Source organism: Salvelinus sp. IW2-2015, unplaced genomic scaffold (assembly GCF_002910315.2).
Source record: "Salvelinus sp. IW2-2015 unplaced genomic scaffold, ASM291031v2 Un_scaffold537, whole genome shotgun sequence".
Classification (NCBI taxonomy): Eukaryota; Metazoa; Chordata; class Actinopteri; order Salmoniformes; family Salmonidae; genus Salvelinus; species Salvelinus sp. IW2-2015.
This window is the reverse complement of record NW_019942569.1, coordinates 499,205-505,326: the sequence shown is the minus strand read 5'-3', so window position 1 is coordinate 505,326 and position 6,122 is coordinate 499,205. Positions and strand designations below refer to the sequence as shown.

The 6,122-nt window shown below is 40.1% G+C and overlaps 1 pseudogene; it reads left to right on the top strand.

Annotated features, from left to right (window-relative positions):
* Positions 1-1,154: 1,154 nt before the first annotated feature.
* Positions 1,155-6,122, top strand: part of LOC112068481 (acyl-CoA Delta-6 desaturase-like) — a 17,393-nt pseudogene continuing 12,425 nt past the window's right edge.

The window sequence follows — 6,122 nt, the reverse complement described above, 5'->3', positions numbered from 1 at the left end:
GTGAGGAAAGGTAGAATCCATCCTGTCTGACCTGTACAACAGACAAGTGGTGAGGAAAGGTAGATTCCATCCTGTCTGACCTGTACAACAGACAAGTGGTGAGGAAAGGTAGATTCCATCCTGTCTGACCTGTACAACAGACAAGTGGTTCCTAATGTTGTGAGATTCTCACTAGTGTAAACAGAATAACTGGTTGTGAGAGATTAGCATCAGAACCTGCAATTGTAGACGTTATTAAGAGTACACATTGCATGGATTGCTAAGGCATAAGAATATGAGAATTGTCTATTCTTATTTTAAATATATGGAAATTTGTACCTGTCTATTAATGCTTGTCATAAAAAAAAATTTTAATGTAGTTCCGTGCCTGTCCATTAATGTTCTGTATTATGTCATTTGATGTAGTTCTGTCCTTCAAACTGGACCGTGTTATCTCCATCTCTCATCTCCATCTCTTCATTCAAAGACTCAATCATGGACACTCTTACTGACAGTTGTGGCTGCTTCGCGTGATGTATTGTTGTCTCTACCTTCTTGCCCTTTGTGCTGTTGTCTGTGCCCAATAATGTTTGTACCATGTTTTGTGCTGCTACCATGTTGTGCTGCTGCCATGTTGTGTTGCTACCATGTTGTTGTCATGTTGTGTCGCTAACATGCTGTGTTTTCATGTGTTGCTGCCATGCTATGTTGTTGTCTTAGGTCTTTCTTTATGTAGTGTTTTGGTGTCTCTCTTGTCGTGATGTGTGTTTTGTCTTATATTTTTATTTTATTATTTATTTTTAATMCTCCATCCCCACAGGAGGCCTTCTGGTAGGYCATCATTGTAAATACGAATTTGTTCTTAACTGACTTGCCTAGTTAAATAAAGGTTAAAATATGTATTATGTCATGTTTTATGTTTTGTATAAACCCCAGGAAGACCCCTAATAAAATACTACATACTGAAGCATCAAGGGGGCTGTCTTTTCTACTTCTTGAGACAACGTGTAGACACRCACTGATGTGTCAGGGGCGGGGCCCTGGAGTGCGTCCAAGCGTTCTGATTGGTTGAAATATGTGGAYGATTGACAGACCTGAAGGGCTTTTTTGAACCAATTGCAGATATGCCAGGGGTCTATTGAAATAACCCCATTGGACTAGAGACCCTCGAATGATCGGCTTAGTATTGTATAGTGAACGAGCGGGTGAATGACTGATTGAGCTATAGGGCGTTATGGAACGAGAGATAGGCCTACCTTTCGTAGCCGACTGATGATTTGATTGGATAAATGACGAGACTGGTGATCAGAATGAAGTTCATGTATTTTTATGAATAAGAGAAGGAGCTAGAAGTAAAGGACGCGAGGATTGGACATCTGGGAATATTGGTGAGTGCGTCTATTCTATTCATTCTGTATTCGAATCATCATTGTATAATTGCGTTCTATTTTTGATAGTAATGTAGCCTAGGTATTTATTTTAGGGCTGACACACCAATGGACTACTCGATTTTATAATTTGATAGTCTACATGTCTATCATTATATACAGACATTAAAATTAAACACGCAAAGGTTTGTACTGTGTCATATAAAACTCGGCAAACATGCGGAACGGAAGAGGAGTCCATGCCCAAACAATGGCGCATCTCTGTTTTCTTTATTATTTATTGATGAGAATATTTCAATGCTCTTTGTCTCTATTCTAATATAGTGTTACAAATAAACATCGTGGTAAATTGCATCGATGCTCAACATATTAGAAGAGAAACTCCACACAGAATGCTCAGATATTAGAATAGAAGCTCCACACAGAATGCTCAGATATTAGAATAGAAGCTCCACACAGAATGCTCAGATATTAGTTATTCGATATGATATCTCCCTTCCCCTCTGGCAGAAGAATCGCAGGTTAGCGTTTTTTGTTGTTGTCATGAATCAGGTTCTGGAGGCAGCTCTGCAGGATGGTCACTAGCTGGCACAGCACAAAGTCATCAAATATAASCCTAACCTTAACCACATTGAGAATCCTAACCTTAAATTAMGACCAAAAAAAAGTGMATTTTTGTTTTCATGAATTTTTACAATATAGCCAATTTTCACTTACTTTGCAGCTGGCCCATCTAGCAGAAATCTCCCAGTTGTTGCCTCCAGGACAAGACTCATCCCAATAAACATCAACCTGCAGAAGAATCACACCATTTCATCACGWGGGKGTGAMTTGGCTCAGACAGCATCATCTGATTCTGATTCCATTCCCTGTCTTCCTCTCTGTACATTGCATTTGACTGGTCCTCAGTGTGTTTCAGTTGGACAGACTSGACAGAGCGCAGCCGACACAGCGACGGTGTGAGTGGARCAGAGAGAACCRAGGATGGGGGGCGGAGGTCAGCAGACKGAGTCAAGCGAGCCGGCCAAGGGTGACRGGGGTGGAGGGGGAGGAGGGCGAGGTGGCAGTGCAGTCTACACCTGGGAAGAGGTCCAGAGGCACTSCCACAGAGGYGACCAGTGGTTGGTCATCGACAGGAAGGTCTATAATATTWCCCAGTGGGCGAAGAGACACCCGGGGGGCATCCGGGTCATCAGTCACTTTGCCGGAGAAGATGCCACGGTCAGTAGCCTAACTATGGAAGTTGTTGGTAAAATGTTCTCAAGCTATTCCAATATGACTGTTGATCTTCATCCAGGACTATGCACATGTTGTAATGATTGGAAATTTAGACACGTTTAGTACCTATATTTGTATGACATGTCCAGGCCTGATTAATGAAATCATGAGCTCTGACTGACAAACTGAGCATCAAATTGTTGATCAAACAAACAATAGCCAGGCCAATGAAGCGACACACAGATTGTACGATAATTAGGAGGATTATATATATATATATATATATTATATAGTCGAGAGAGTTTACATTACACTTAGCCAAATATTTATAACTAAGTTTTCACAATATTCCTGACATTAATCTGAGTAGAAATTCTAGGTTAGGATCACCACTTTTATTTAGAGAATGTGAAATGTCAGAATAATAGTAGAGAATGATTTAGTTTCAGCTTTTATTTCTTTCATCACATTCCAGTGGGTCAAAGTTTACATACACTCAATTAGTTTTGGTAGCATTACCTTTAAATTATTTAACTTGGGTAAACGTTTCAGGTAGCTTCACACAAGCTTCTCCAACATAAGATTGGGTGAATTTTGCCCATTCCTCCGCAGAGCTGGTGTAACTGACGTCAGGTTGTGTAGGCCTCCTTGCTCTACAAGGCGTTTTTTCAGTTCTGCCCAGAAATTTTCTATAGGATTGAGGTCAGGGCTTTGTGATGGCCACTCCAATACCTTGACTTTGTTTTCCTTAAAGCCACTTTGCCACAACTTTGGAAGTATGGCTTGGGGTCATTGTCCATTTGGAAGGACCCATTCACAACAATCTTTAACTTCTGACTGATGTCTTGAGATGTTGCTTCAATATATCCATCATATTTTCCTCCATCGATGCCATCTAGTTTTGTGAAGTGCACCAGTTCCTCCTGCAACAAAGCACCCCCAACATGATGATGCCACAGCCCTGTGCTTCACGGTTGGGATGGTTTCTTCGGCATGCAAGCTCCCCCTTTTTCCTCCAACATAATGATGGTCATTATGGCCAAACCGTTTATTTTAGTTTCATCAGACCAGAGGACATTTCTCCAAAAAGTACGACTTTTGTCCCCATGTCGCAAGTTGCAAACCGGAGTCTTGGTTTTGTTATGGCGGGTTTTGGAGCAGTGCTTCTTCTTGTCTGAGCGGCCTTTCAGGTTTGTACAGATGAACGTGGTACCGTTCAGTGTTGGAATTGCTCTCCAAGGATGAACCAGACTTAGAGGTGTACAATTTTTTTTGAGGTCTTGGGCTGATTTCTTTTGATTTTCGAATGATTGTCAAGCAAAGCCGGACTGAGTTTGAAGGTAGGCCTTGAAATACATCCACAGTACATCCTCCAATTGACGTCAATTAGTCTAACAGAAGCTTCTAAAGCATGAATCATTTATTGGAATTTTCAAGCTGTTTAAAGGCACAGTCAACTTCGACGCCACTGGAATTGTGATACAGTGAATAATCTGTCTGTAAACAATTGTTGGAAAATGACTTGTTCAGTGAGCAACAACATAGATGTCTAGGACCTGCACACTATAGTTTGTTAACAAAAATTTTGGAGTGGTTGAAAACATGTTTATAATGACTCCAACTTTAAGTGTATGTAAACTTCTGACCTAAACTGTGTGTGTTTGTGTAATATGAAATATATATATTATATATATCTCATCAAACTAAGTAATGGCTCAACCAAGTAAATGTCTCAGTGGCACACTGACTCACCTAATGATGAATGAAGCCATAGTTACTCATGGGTGATGGCCAATGCACTCGTTGTGAGCTATGAAAACAGTGTAATGTTAGCACAAACAAACAAACATTTATATTGGTTCTTCAGACTGTCTAGTCTTCTGTTTCCAGTGAGAGCCATTTGCTTTCCCAAACTGTACATTTTTTTTCTCCTGCGATTGTATTTTGAAATGGGCAAAACGCAAAGACAGCTGCAACAAACATAGAAATATAATCCATAGATGGTGTTTCCGGTCAAGTCAGGACAGGCATCCATTACTAGTGCTACCATGAGTTTAAACAGTCAAATTGCAGGGTAAGAGTTCCAAGACACTTCTATGGATATATGTAGGGCTGCCACACACAACGAGCTGTATATTGGTGCACATGCTGCCCAATGCGGCAAACAGACTGTAGGCAACGCGGTAACTGCAAAATAAAGGAAACAACTTGCGTTAAGACGGGATGATGAATCTATGTTATGTGTGGGGTGCATTTCCTTGGCATGGTTTAGTCCATTGAAGCTCTGTGGCGGCTCGTCGGTTTCCAACGGTCTCACTACAGTTAAACACTTTATGTGGTAATTCCTTATATTGGCAGTTACCTTTATGTGCTTGTGATAAAACTTAACTCCAAGTTATGTTTTTCTACTAACTGTTTATTCCCCTGGTGCTCTTGTACTATTTTTGAAATTTCAGAGATTTGTTGGATAAAAGTAAAAAATAAGTATTAGTATATATTTCGCCATTTGACTCCCCCTATAGGGCTTTGGGCCCCTGAATATTGACCGAGCCACAATTTGTTAGTGCCTGTTTTTCTTGTTATTGGTTTATTGAGGGTCAATTTACCATCCAGGCCACATGCAAGGCAGGCCATCAGAGAGTGATATCACAGTGGCTCCGCTACTTCCTGCTTCCAGTCCAGTCGCCATAGACGATAGCATGAGTAAGGCACTGTCTACCATCGAATCCTGCCTGTGGTTCGAGCGTTGCAAGTAGAGTAGAAAATACTACATATATTTCTAATTAATGCTGATACTGTGGGGACGCAATGAGGAAGCAAAAAATAGAAGTAAGGAAATAGATTATATACTAATAGTCATAAATGTAGTATTAGATAGATAAGACAAATAGCGACTAAATTAGTAGTAAACACAGTCAACAGTGTACGAGTTCAAAATCAAACAATGGTCTAAATATATTAATAACTCAGTCAGTAGGTACGATCTAGCTAATGACTACATTAATATTATGTAAACAGCACCAATGTACGCTCGTAATATAACAGGGTTTACGGTGCTGAAGGCCCTGTGCCAGGTCCTACCGTGGGGGACCCAAGAGGAAGCAAAAAAATAAATAAGGAAATAAATATTATATACTATATATTATATATACAAGTCTAACATGTAATACAGTTACCTCTTAACTAATCTCACAGTAATTGTTTTAAATATTTGTTTTATTAACTGAGAGACATAAGAAGGACATTTGTATGTATTTATATTAAGCAACATAGATTAATCTATATCTCTGATTTGTAGGACGCATTTGTCGCATTCCATCCCAATCCTAATTTTGTCAGGAAGTTTCTGAAGCCGTTGCTGATTGGAGAGCTGGCAACGACAGAGCCCAGCCAGGACCATGGGAAAAATGTGAGGAGGCCCGTCTTTCTCTCTCTATAACATACATACATCGTTGTAGGCTACATAATGAAACATAGAATGTGAAGCCTACAGCATCTCTCCCTCTACATAACATACATCGTTGTAGGCTACATAAT